The sequence below is a fragment of the Miscanthus floridulus genome, chromosome 17 (assembly GCF_019320115.1).
Source record: "Miscanthus floridulus cultivar M001 chromosome 17, ASM1932011v1, whole genome shotgun sequence".
Taxonomy (NCBI): domain Eukaryota; kingdom Viridiplantae; phylum Streptophyta; class Magnoliopsida; order Poales; family Poaceae; genus Miscanthus; species Miscanthus floridulus.
The window spans coordinates 79,379,240-79,391,885 of NC_089596.1; positions in this window are offsets into that span (position 1 = coordinate 79,379,240).

Genomic DNA, 12,646 nt, shown 5'->3' on the forward strand with positions numbered 1-12,646 from the left:
ACTGCATGCTGGTGAGGTTTGCAGCTCGAGGTGCTCAATCAGCGGCATCGGTGGCTTCCTCCAATGATTCATCTGATTCGTATAATAGAGATGACGCTCGACATTATCTTCGTGAATGGGATGAGGCGCTGGGTCTTCACTGGGAGGCGACCTAAGAAACTGAGCACTTGGAGGCCACCCTGGCTGCCTCCCAAACCACTCTCGCCACCATGGAGGTGGAGAGCAGCGTCGTCCGGGCATGACTAGTAGATTCTGACGCTAGGGTCATAGGTAGGATCCATAGGAAAAACCCTACCTTTCTATCATTCTAGTCCATCATGCTTTTCTTGATGATTCTTTTCTTTCCTTATCACCGCCCTGACGGAGGAATTGGAGGTCCTCCAACTAGCAGCGAACAATGTCGCCGGGGCTGTAAACACCCGGGATGATTTGGTGGTGAGTCACCTCCAAGACATCCCTATGCATGCCATGGAGATCGCTCTTCACGGCGTTCGTCATGGTGCCACAGTTGCCTTGACCATCGCCCAGGTGAACTTCGAACATGAGCTCATGTGGCATCAGCCTGGCTTCATCAGCGGCGATGATCATCATGAGTTGGTGGTGGCCTTCATCGGACATGCAGATGCTATGGCGGATACTTCTTTGGCCAAAGGAATCATGAATAATGTTTTCTTTGGCCCGTAGTTTGTATTTAGGGTCTCTATCATGAATAAAACAATTGATTTTCTCTATGTTGATCTCCCTGTTGAATGCTACTATTGCTTTTCCACATGACTTGTATTTTTCTTCTTTATTTTTGCACTATAGGCGATGTGTACTACACCAGCTTTCACACCCTTAGGCTGAATTAGGATTGCTAATTTTGTTCTAAAGGTGATACTCTGCTGGTATCGGCTGTCAATCCTGGCAATGATTTGAACTCGATCATAATTGAACAATAATCTTAATGACCAGAATTAAAATCCCATAATGGAAAACTGCCTCTAAAAATAGCCGATGATGATTTAAGTGTTAAATCATTTATGAAATTCTAGAAACCATTGGCTATTAAGCTTCTTTGAAATGTTATGCGTTTAAATCCAACTCTGACTCCTAGAAATAGAACGACTATATTTTGTCAAGCTTGATCTATAAGAGAAATGTTTAGCCATTTCACAATAGCCAACTAGAGGAGTCATCAAAATAAACTCTTAGAGCCGATTGCTTGGATTAGCTGTTGATGTTCATCATTGACCCTGATGATGCCTCCTTCCTAGATTCTACCAGACAAGCACTCACAATCTTCAAACTCCCAGTAGGCTGGATCAGCAGTTGCCACACTTAGAGAGGTGTCGGCTTGAACAACTTCAACATTATCTCCTTGCCATTGGATAAGGCATTGGTGTATTGTCAAATGGATGCAACAATGAGCATGGAATGAGTCACGCCAAAGGAGCAGACTGTATGTTCCTTTACCATCAATGATGAAGAAAGTGGTCGGTAGAGTCTTACTCCCGATCATCAATTCGACATTAATTGCCCCCCGTGTCTTAGATGCATTACCACCAAAGTCCTTCAACATCATGTCAGTCTTAACCAAATCTCCAGGACCCTTTCCAAGTCTGCAAAACATGGTATAAGGCATCAGATTGACAACAGCACCTCCATCGACTAACATCTTAGTCATCGGCTTTCCATCGACAAATCCTTTCATGTATAAAGATTTTAAGTGCCGATGTTGAGATGGTTTATCAAATATAGCTTGTTGGGACTAGAGGGTTAGCTGAACCACTACTTCTCCCAATTCTTCTTCATCACACCCTTCCTCATCGGATCCTTCTTGCTCATACTTAGACGGAGCTCTGAATTCTGCAGGTAGGATGAAAACCATATCAATATTAGCCGATGGCTTACCCCTATTGGCTATTTGTTTGACGTGTCATGTCCGAGGTCTATTTATATATGGCCATGCAGCTTGAGCCCATCGGCCCAACCCAATGCCCATTTTTTAGCCTGGCCTAGTGGCTAGCGGGCCTGGGCTGGCATGGCCCGAAGGAGCAGGCCATGCCTGGGCCTTACCCTAGGTATGTGGTCGGCATGGCATAGCCTGCTATACAACTAAAGGCCCACTGGTGGCCTAGCCAACCGGCCTGCTAAGAGCCCCAGCCGGCCCAGCTAGCCCCTACGTCTCTCCCTACCTCTCAGATGTAGCACCCTCTCTCCCTTATGTGCTGTCGCTCTCCCTCACGCGCCATCGATCTCTCCCTCCGGCCCTCCCTCCAATCTGTCCTGGCGCAACAACGGCGCCCCTCTCCCTCCCTCGTGCGTGCCCCCTACAGCGGTGCTCCATGGTGGAGCTCGCATGCCCCCCCATGGTGAAGCTCACATGGCCCCTATAGTGGTGATGCTCCCCTACAAGCGGCCAGCGAGATCTAGCCTAAGGAGGTGGCGGCATAGAGCAGGGCGACTCTCCTCTAGTGCGAACATCTCCGGACAGGGGCAGTGCAGATCCAACGCAGATGTCCTCCTCCATGGTGGATCCGCTCCCTGCATCCTCCCTCCCTCCCTTCTTTGGCAGATCTAGTGAACAGTGGCGGTGGATCCAACACCGGTGCAACGGATCCAGCGAGTGGCGAGCGTGATGGCCTCCTCTGGATCCAACATCAATCTCCTCGACGGTGGGCGGCATCGACCCCCTACACCTCTCGAGCGGCGTTGCCCTTCCCCTCTCTCTCTCTATTAGTAGCCAGTGGGCCTTGGGCTGGCACGACCTGTGAAATTGGCCATGCTTCTTGGGCCAGCCCAACATGAAAATCAACCCATAGTGCCATGCCTGGGCTAGAGGCTAGGCCTGTGGCCTTGTGAGGCACGGCCCGGGAGGCACGTCATGCCATGCTGGCCCGACCCCCATTGGGCCGTGCTTTCACAGGCCCATGTCATGCTGTGCCGAGCCAACCCGTTGACTATCTATGGGTCTTTTATACTTCTGAGCTTCTAATTCTCTATTCCTCAAGCATGGAACTCTTCTATTTTGGCTCCTTGTTAGACCTCCTGGACACCATTGGTCTTCTTACCAAACATACTCTTTCTCTCCATCATGACCGACCAAACTCTGATCATATGCACGCTTACCTAGCTGATCATGAACTCCTTTATTTTTTATGCGTCGATCTATGTTATTAGATTGATAACTTAAACGTTCATGGATAGATCGATGGTTGGTTTGAGATTGCCTGAACTCTGAATATTGATTAATGCACCCTAGGCAGTTATGTCGTGTAGGCAATTTCAAACCTTCGTTCCAACCATGTCAGAAGAAAGGACAATTCCAATGTAACTCTGCATCTCTTTCATACCTTTCTTCCTCGCATCGACGTTCATATTCTTCTTCTTCAAGCCAACGTTGGTAGTCCTTCACCTTCTGGCATTGCCATTTGTTCAATAAAATTCTAAAAGTCACATGAGGACACATAGCACCAGCTCTAGATGTCTCACCTTGTTCATATTGGCCCTTTTGCTGATCGCGCTGTTTCTTAGCTTTTTCATACTCATTAGCCAATATTTGAACCTTGGAGTCAACCGACCCATCTTCTCTAGCCTTAGTCAACGTCAAGATCTTCGTCTTTCCTTTAGCCAACTAAAACTCTACCATATGCACCCCGGGAAAGGATGATTATCTATGTCCATCGTTGGTTTCTTAGCTAGCTCAAACTTGATCTTTCCTTGCTCGATGGCCTTCTAAATGTGAAAGTGGAAGATTCAACACTCATTGGTATTATGGTTAGTAGCATTGTGGAACTTGTAGTATTTCTTCCCTTTAAGTTCTTCAGCTGAAGGGATCACATGATTTGCAGGTAATCTCAACTACTTCTTTTCTAGCAGCATGTCAAAGATCTTATCGGCCTTCTTGACATCTAAGTCATAGGTATTTTCTGACTCCTTCACCCATGGACAAGATATAGGAGCCTTGTCCCATGTCCATTCGGTGATCACAACTTCTAGATCATCCACATCAGAGTCGGCATCATAGGGATCAGTCATGGTAGCAGTACCCTTCAAATATTTCTCTTTGCGCAGGGACTGATGTTGACTCTCAGAAGCAGAAACCCCCTAAACTAAATGGGCCAAACTTTCAAATTTTTAGCCATCAAACTTCTCTCTAACTAATGGAGACATCCCTTGAAGGACCAATTCAGCCAATTGGCCATCAGATCAGTTCAATGAGTAGCAATGGCTCCTTACTTCTTTGAATCTTTGAATGAACTCAGAGCCTGACTCATTGTTCCTCTGTCTCATGCTTGTCAAGTTTGTAATCTTCTTCTCTCCTGTCCCACTATAGAAATATGTGTGGGACTTATTCTCTAGATTGGCCCATCCGGTGATCGAGTTTGACTCTAGTGATGAAAACCAACTAAAAGTCAGTCCAGATAGGGACACAGGGAAGAATCTAACTTTATGTGCCTCCTCAATAGATGCTTCTACAAGCTAGGAAAGATAGCAGCTGATATGTTCCATGGTTGTCATCTCATCTATCCCAGTGAATTTGGAGAAATATAGGACTCTATAGCATGGTAGGAGTTGCATAATATCATACCAGGCCAGGTATGGGCGCTGGTAAGAGCCAACCTATCCTTTAGGCTTCAGACCAAACTGGCTCTACATCATAGCAGTTATCCGGTTGACAAACTCATTAGCATCCATGCTAGCAACTTCCTATCTTGGCTGCTCTTGAGCCTAAGCCTGAGAACCTTGTACTTGAGCTTATTGACCTTGAGACAGAGGCTGCTGGAGTTGTTGTGCATTATAACTATAAGGATTCTGGTACCCAGGATGTGGCATGATCTCGTATGTGTTGGCATTAGAAACCAGGTGATATCCCTCTAGATAGTTGATCTGAGCATTGCGAGCTGCATATCCTTGTAATCAACTATTGAAGTAGTTAGGATCAACATTCTTGATGATCCTCTGCACTGATGGAGCAATTTTATGGGCTGACTGAGGCATTTGATAGAAAGTACTGAATCTTCCCTCAGTTGGCCATTGCTTAACCTGCTGAGTAGCTAGAGAGGCTGGCTACTGGATTGAATAGGCTTGGTTTTGTCTAGTAGGTTGTTGATTCATCTGCATGACAGGGGCACTTGGTGATTGATGTGCTGGTGGTTTCCCTCTTGTCATCTAACCTTGCCCCCTACCATTGGTAGGGCTTGATCTAGCCCCCTGCTGCTAACGGGACTTGACCTTGCTCGCCTGTGGTTAGCTGAGCTTGAAAATTTAGGGCTTGTTCTCCTTGAAGCTGCTGCATTGGTGCCTATTAGAACTATCCATCTTTCAGCTATGGCTGCTAACTAGAGCCAGATACACTGGTTCCCATAGTGGAAGGATTAAAGCTATTGAAATATGATGGCCCTACTTGATCAACCGATGCCCCTATGAAAACTTCTTTCATGACGTTGCCAATCATATTGGCTAGCACCTGATTGTGATTCGTGAAGGCTTCATGAACAGTCTTATGGACCATCTGGGCGACAATTCTGGTTTTAGCTTCTTCATTTGGATCGCTCTGCCCATGTAGGAGGACCCTTGGCAATGGAGTCTTCTGAATGACAGAATCACGCATCCTACTATAAGACAACAACCACTTCTATCTGAATTTTCCTACTGTCTTCTCAATGAGTGCCTTCTGGTCATTAGGCAGGTCTTCAAGATTAACCTTGAGGATTGTCTGATTATCCATGTTGATGATTGTGGTCCCACCGGGCGTGCCAAGTTATGTGTCGATGACGAAAAGTGACGGGCCGCCAGGACACACAGCAAGCCGAGAGAAACCACGTGGAGCAGATCTTGAGCTCGCCCTGGACTTAGGAGGACACTGGACCGGATGGTCATGACCGAGAGCATGCCAGTCAATTTGACCCTACAATTGACAGGGAGAGAAACTTGATCAATAATTTAAGGTGGAACATACCGGTGTTTGTCTAGATAGTTCTAAATATGTGGCTAAGTAGTCGATGAAATAAGGCTATCGACTAAAGAGTCGATATCCAGCATGTTCATGATGCATGGTAAGCAAAATAAGCATATCAGCAACTGTCAGTTATTCAAGAATATAGATCTTAACTAGTCGATGATCATGAAAACATACGAAAGATGTAAGGATAGGCGTGTAAGCATTCATGTGAGAAACATACTAGCTTTTAACTGAGATAAAAATGAATAAAAGTATGTAAATAGCCAGTACATCCTCAACAAAATAGGTTATCAGCTAAAACAGCCGATTCTAGTGATCTTGTCGTATAGCATACGATCACTCATTCGTCAGATATAAATAAATCTACAAACAACTAGACTCGATCTATTATACCATCAATAGGTCGAGTCATCTGATGTAGCATTGATAGTAGGACCCTACGTCAGAGACTAGCAGTCGATAGATCTACTTATATCGTAAAGGAGTAGTGAGGGCATATTATACGCGTGGAAGCTCAGGCCATCGGCTAAATGGCCGATGGAGACATAGCGGGTGGTTGATGCCATTCTCTTCTAAATAGATATATCTATTAACCGACAATGTCCAATCTAACACGCTATCAACTGATCAAGTCGGCTGATGCAGCATTGATAGCGGAGTCATACCAGATACTGGTGATCAATGAATCTATCTCTTAATAGAACATGACCTCAAACACTCGCTATGTATGATCAGGATTGAGATAGATTAGTCATCAAAACAGGATCTAACGTCAAGAATCAAATTCAACCGTAAAGGTGTCTAGCATATGATAGATCAAAATAATAGGACTAATAAATCTCAATCTAGATCGGACAATTAGTGATATTATATTAAATAGTAAACTATTTTACACAATATCGATAACTTTGATTAATACCAACATTTACAAGAGATCAGTCGTCTGTTGCAGCCTTGTAAAAGTTGATATGAATCGATAACTAATCTATATCATGATTTGTAAGAGATCAGTCGTCTGTTGCAGCCTTACAAACAACAATATAGATCGATAACTAACTTATACCGTGACTTGTAAGAGATCAGTTGTCAGTTGTAGCCTTACAAGTAACAATACAAGTTGTGATGGATACTCACAAACAAGTCAGAGGTCAGGTCGTCTGATGAAGCCCTGCTTGCCGAAAGAACTCATCGAAATCTACTCTACTCCTACTCCTAAGGGGTGGCATAAGCCAAAAAGTAAAGATACTTGTTTGGTTGATCGATGAGAGATGTCTATTATAATAGCCGAGATTCAATATTTATATCCAAGGCTGACTACGAGTCCTGATCAAACAAGACTGACCTCAAACTTGGAAAAGAAAATAAAGCTTCCTAAATTATGATAACTTGGACCTCAACCATTCCCTTCTATGAAGTCTGACGTATCTTCTTGCTTTACGCCTTGCCGTCCTTACCAATGGGACCCATTCCCTTGGAATGATGATGCCATCTTATTCATTTGATGGCAACTTGGTTAGCCGATCCTTGCTAAATATCTTAGATTTCCCTTGACGTATTTAGACCACGGGATCCCTTTGTTTTGAACCAAATTTTGGTGTCAACATCTACATGCTGGCAAACGTCCAATACCAAATTGCCACTAGCAAGGTGCTACCACTGCCTAACCGCTTCTTGTACTACCTTTACCGGACCTCCCGTACGGATCCAGAACGTGGTGGCGTCATTCTAGCTCGATGGATGGGCTGCCAGATGGGACTCGACTGTTTGGCACAACAATGGCAATAGTACAAAGGGAATAGTCAGGAAGAGGAGAGGGCATTGATGATTATATTGAGTGAACCAGACACACATCTCCATCTCTAGTGTACTGTTTCTCTTCCACTTCTAGTCCTCCCTCATGTACCCAAATCTCATACTTCCATCCCGTATCTTCTAGAACCTCCTAGTGTCTTCCTCCTTGCACCTACTGTACTGCTTGCTGCTTGTTCCCAAATTGATCCTAGTTGATATTGAGGGCTTGTTATTAGAGAAGTGATTAAGGTTGCTAATAATCTCTTAGCAGGATACCGTTGGATCTTCAACAATACTAGATATTTCTAATATATCCATTGTATGTGTGACCTTTATATTTTGTAAGACTTCATTTTTTATTAGAAAGGAAAACATACACTAGCGAACTGAGCCTTCCTTGTGGTGGAACTTGTCCACCCGAGTTCAGTTCTCAACTTGGCACGAGTGCTTGTATTTTTCTAGATTTATTCTAGGATTTAACGGCGTTGTGCTTTCAGTGGTAGGCGATATTCCCATCGACGGCGATGCGCATGTGGTGACTTCATCAATCTTGAGAGATAGGGTTTTTGTATGTGTGTTTATAGGGATGAGTGTGCGTGCATGTTGAGCATCTATGTCTTGTGTACTTTGCAAAAAAAGTTGCAAAAAACGTACTCGCACCAAAAATTTGTATGCCGTCTACTTATGTACACAAATATATTAGTATTGTGTAGGCCTACACTGAAAACAATGGAGGTGCACTCATATGTGCTATAAATCTCATATCATGACTGAAAGGATCAAGATGCCCAAGAGGGGGGGGGGGTGAATTGGGCTAATTACAAATTTCTTTGCAATAATCAAATCCAATGGTTAGCCCAATTAACCCCTTGAGCCTAGAAAGTGTTTCTATTGATCTAACGCACAAAAGTTTAGCACCCTAAGTTCTAATCCTACTCTAGCATGGCAATTCTAGGAATGTAAAAGACAAGTATTGAATTGCTCAAAGCAAATGCTTAAAGTAAAGAGAGGAGAAGGAACGCGGCGATGTTTTACCGAGGTATCAGAGAGTTGCCACTCCCCACTAGTCCTCATTGGAGCACCCACGCAAGGGTGTAGCTCCCCCTTGATCCGTGCAAGGATCGAGTGCTCTCTACGGGTTGATTCTTTGACACTCCGTCATGGTGAATCACCCACAACCACTCACAACTTGAGTTGGGTCACCCACAAGCTCCGCTGGATGATCACCAAACTCCCAATCACCACCAAGCCATCTAGGTGATGGCGATCACCAAGAGTAACAAGCATGAACTCTCACTTGACCACGACAAGCCTAATGAGAAGGGTGGATGCACACTTTGCTATTCTTGCTTCACTAATGAGGGCTCTCTTTGGGATTCTCAAATCTCAATCACCTCACTAGGACCTTGCTCTTCTTGGCACTCTCAAACAAGTTTCTCAGCTGTTGGAATGAGCAAAAATACCCCCACACACGAATAGAGGTGGTATTTATAACATGGGCTAAAAAACGAACCATTATGTGTCTCTGCAGGGTGACCAGACGGTCTGGTCATGTTGACCGGATGCTCTGGTCATGTTGACCGGATGCACCGGTCAGTTCACCCTGAAACCCAGTGTTTACAGTGTGACCGGACACTGGCCAACGTCCGGTCAGCACTGACCGAACACGTCTGGTCACAATTTACCCTCACTAGAACCTTACTGATGTCGACCAGACGCTGGCCTTCAGCATCCAGTCACTTCACTTCTTAGCGTTTGGTCACTTCTAGATGACTTCACCTTGATCAAATGAACTGACCGGACTCTGAGCCAGTGTTCGGTCACACCAAAGCCAGCGTTTGGTCAGTATTTGACCCTCTATTCACTTCCAACTCTCGATCATATGTGAATGAAGTTTGCTCCATTGGATCTAAGAGCTATTTTGGAGCTACCTAGCGCTAGTTTAAGCAAGTGTGCACCACACCTAACCCACTAGACTCACCTAGGTCAAGCTTCCTGTCTGTACCCCCCTTAATAGTATGACCAAAGGAAAAACAAAGTCCTAAACTACTCTAAGTGTCACTCCAACTCTAATCGACACTTAGAACAAGTCCATCCTTAACCTTGTTGTCCATCCTTTGAAAACCAAAATGATTTCCATTGTAGGGGCATGACCATCATGATAGCCCAATTGATCTCCATTACCGTGACCTAACTTAATTGCCTCTGCAAAATACACGTTAGTCACAGTATTCACATATTGTCATTAATCACCGAAACCCAACTAGGGGCTAGATGCTTTCAATCTCCCCCTTTTTGGTGATTGATGACAATACCACCTCGAGTATGTGAAAGAGATGAGGTTTTTAACATGCTTGGTTCATATAAGCGTTTGGCAATAAGAACAAAAGAGTTAGGCAAGCTTATATGACCCAAGCCAACATGATGTACTCAAAAGATATGAAATAAGCATGAGTACAAGTAATAAAGCTCAATTGCATCGGAGTAAAAACACGGAAGCAAAGCAAAAGAGCATAGCATAAGTGATATGACATATAAATGATTCAAAGTAGAGAGCACACATGTCACATATCACGAGCACGTAGATATCACTATTACATAGATATAGTTTAATGCATAGAAGTAAACACACGACGAATGCATAAAAGTGTATCACACATAAAACTCCAAAAGTACTAGATAATAAGCTACTAATTAAGCTAAGCTCCCCCTAAGGCTATCATACTCGAACCCTCTCCCCCTTTGGCATCAAACACCAAAACCTAAGGGTCGGTCAACAGGGCTATAGTGGACAAGCCGGGCGCTGAGGTACAAGGAGCGAGCTGAAACTGGGCGCCATCATCATCTAACCCTGAGCTGTGAGCAGTCTAACCCTCTTTAGCTGGAAGCGATGCTGAAGCAGTCTGGGTCAGATTAGGAATAGGAGTTGCTATAGGCTATGCTGGTATGACTGAAGCAGCTGGCTCTGATGATGCCACTGAGGAAGGGAGCGTCTCTGTAGTCCCAATAATAGGTGCAACTATAGAAGGACCTAGGATATGCAAGTATGGAGGAGTAGGCCACCCTGTCAACTCACTGAAGGAAGCACCAAGGCTCTAGGACACTGTAGTCTCTAGCACTAGCAGCGAGGGCATCTCAGCCGGTGTGAAGCCCGTCTAAAGAGGTGTGAATTGCGGGGCTATCACTGATGAAGCAAAATACTAGGTGTGAATTGCGTTCGGTCACTCCTTCTCGATAGCTGTTCACCTCCTATGAACTGACCGGACACTGGACATCAGAGTCCGGTGCAGCGTTCGGTCACTCCTTTTCCAGCGAATCTTCAAAGTCCTTCATGCTGCCTGTTCCCAATCAAGTTCCAACTCAAATAAGATCCAAATAAACACCAATTGGGACTGATATGAGTGACCTCTCTCAAACCCTCATGTTTTTCAAAAATATTTTACCTTAGGCTATAATTCTTTTTAAAAAAATAGGCAATAAGAGGGCAATTTGAAGACAAATGACAAAACAACATTCATGCATATGCAATGCAATACTTGTAAGTAAATCTAGTTGCTTGTCAAGTTTGATCCAAGGTTAAGCTTCTTCACATGCTTTTCGGCGGTTATCTTAACCATGTTAGACAAGCCCTATATGCATTACACAATATTAAACATGTTGTATATTACAATGTAATGCAAGGGACAACACAAGCTCATTTTTTAATAAAGTTACTAAAATCAAGCACATTGAGCTCATTCCGCAATCTACAAAATGTTGTCTCATCTAGCGGTTTAGTGAAGATATCCGCCAATTGATCCTCGGTCCTTACATCTTCTAGTGATATATCATTTTTAGCAACATGATCTCTAAGAAAGTGATGGCAGATATCTATGTGCTTGGTATGAGAGTGTTGAACCGGATTATTTGCAAGTTTTACCACACTTTCATTGTCGCACAAAAGAGGTACTTTTTCTAGAACTACACCATAATCTAGCAAAATTTGTTTCATGTAAAGTATTTGTGCATAACAAGCACCTGCGGTAATATATTCTACTTTGGCGGTGGACAAAGCCACACTATTTTGCTTCTTGGAGGACCAAGACACAAGTGATTTACCAAGCAAATGGCACCATCCGGATGTGCTTTTTCTATCAACTTTGCAACCGGCATAATTTGAATCGGAATAGCCAACTAACTCAAATATAGCTCCTTTGGGATACCAAAGACCAATGCTTGGTGTGTGCTTAAGATACCTAAGTATTCTTTTAACGGCAATCAAATGAGTTTCCTTAAGATTAGCTTGAAATCTAGCACACATACACACACTAAACATGATGTCGGGCCTAGATGCGGTCAAATATAACAAGCTACCAATCATAGAGCGCTAGAGAGTTTGATCAACCGGGTTACCTCCCTCATCGAGGTCGAGATGTCCATTAGTTGGCATTGGTGTCTTGATTGGCTTACATTCATCCATCTTGAATCTCTTGAGAAGATCATTTATATATTTCTCTTGAGAGATGAAAATCCCTTCTCTCATTTGCTTGACTTGAAAACCAAGAAAGAATGTAAGCTCTCCAATCATTGACATCTTGAACTCCTTCGACATCAATTCACCAAACTCTTTGCAAGAATTTTCATTTGATAATCCAAAGATGATATCATCAATATACACTTGACAAATAAAGATATGTCCATCAAGCTTCTTGGTGAATAGTGTGGTATCGACCTTCCCAATGGTGAAGCCCTTCTCAATGAGGAAGTCCCAAAGGCGCTCATACCAAGCTCTTGGGGCTTGCTTAAGCCTATATAATGCCTTGGACAACCTATAAACATGATTAGGATATCTAGGGTCTTCAAACTCGGGAGGTTGATCAACATAGACTAGTTCATTAATAAAGCCATTTAAAAATGCACTTTTTACAT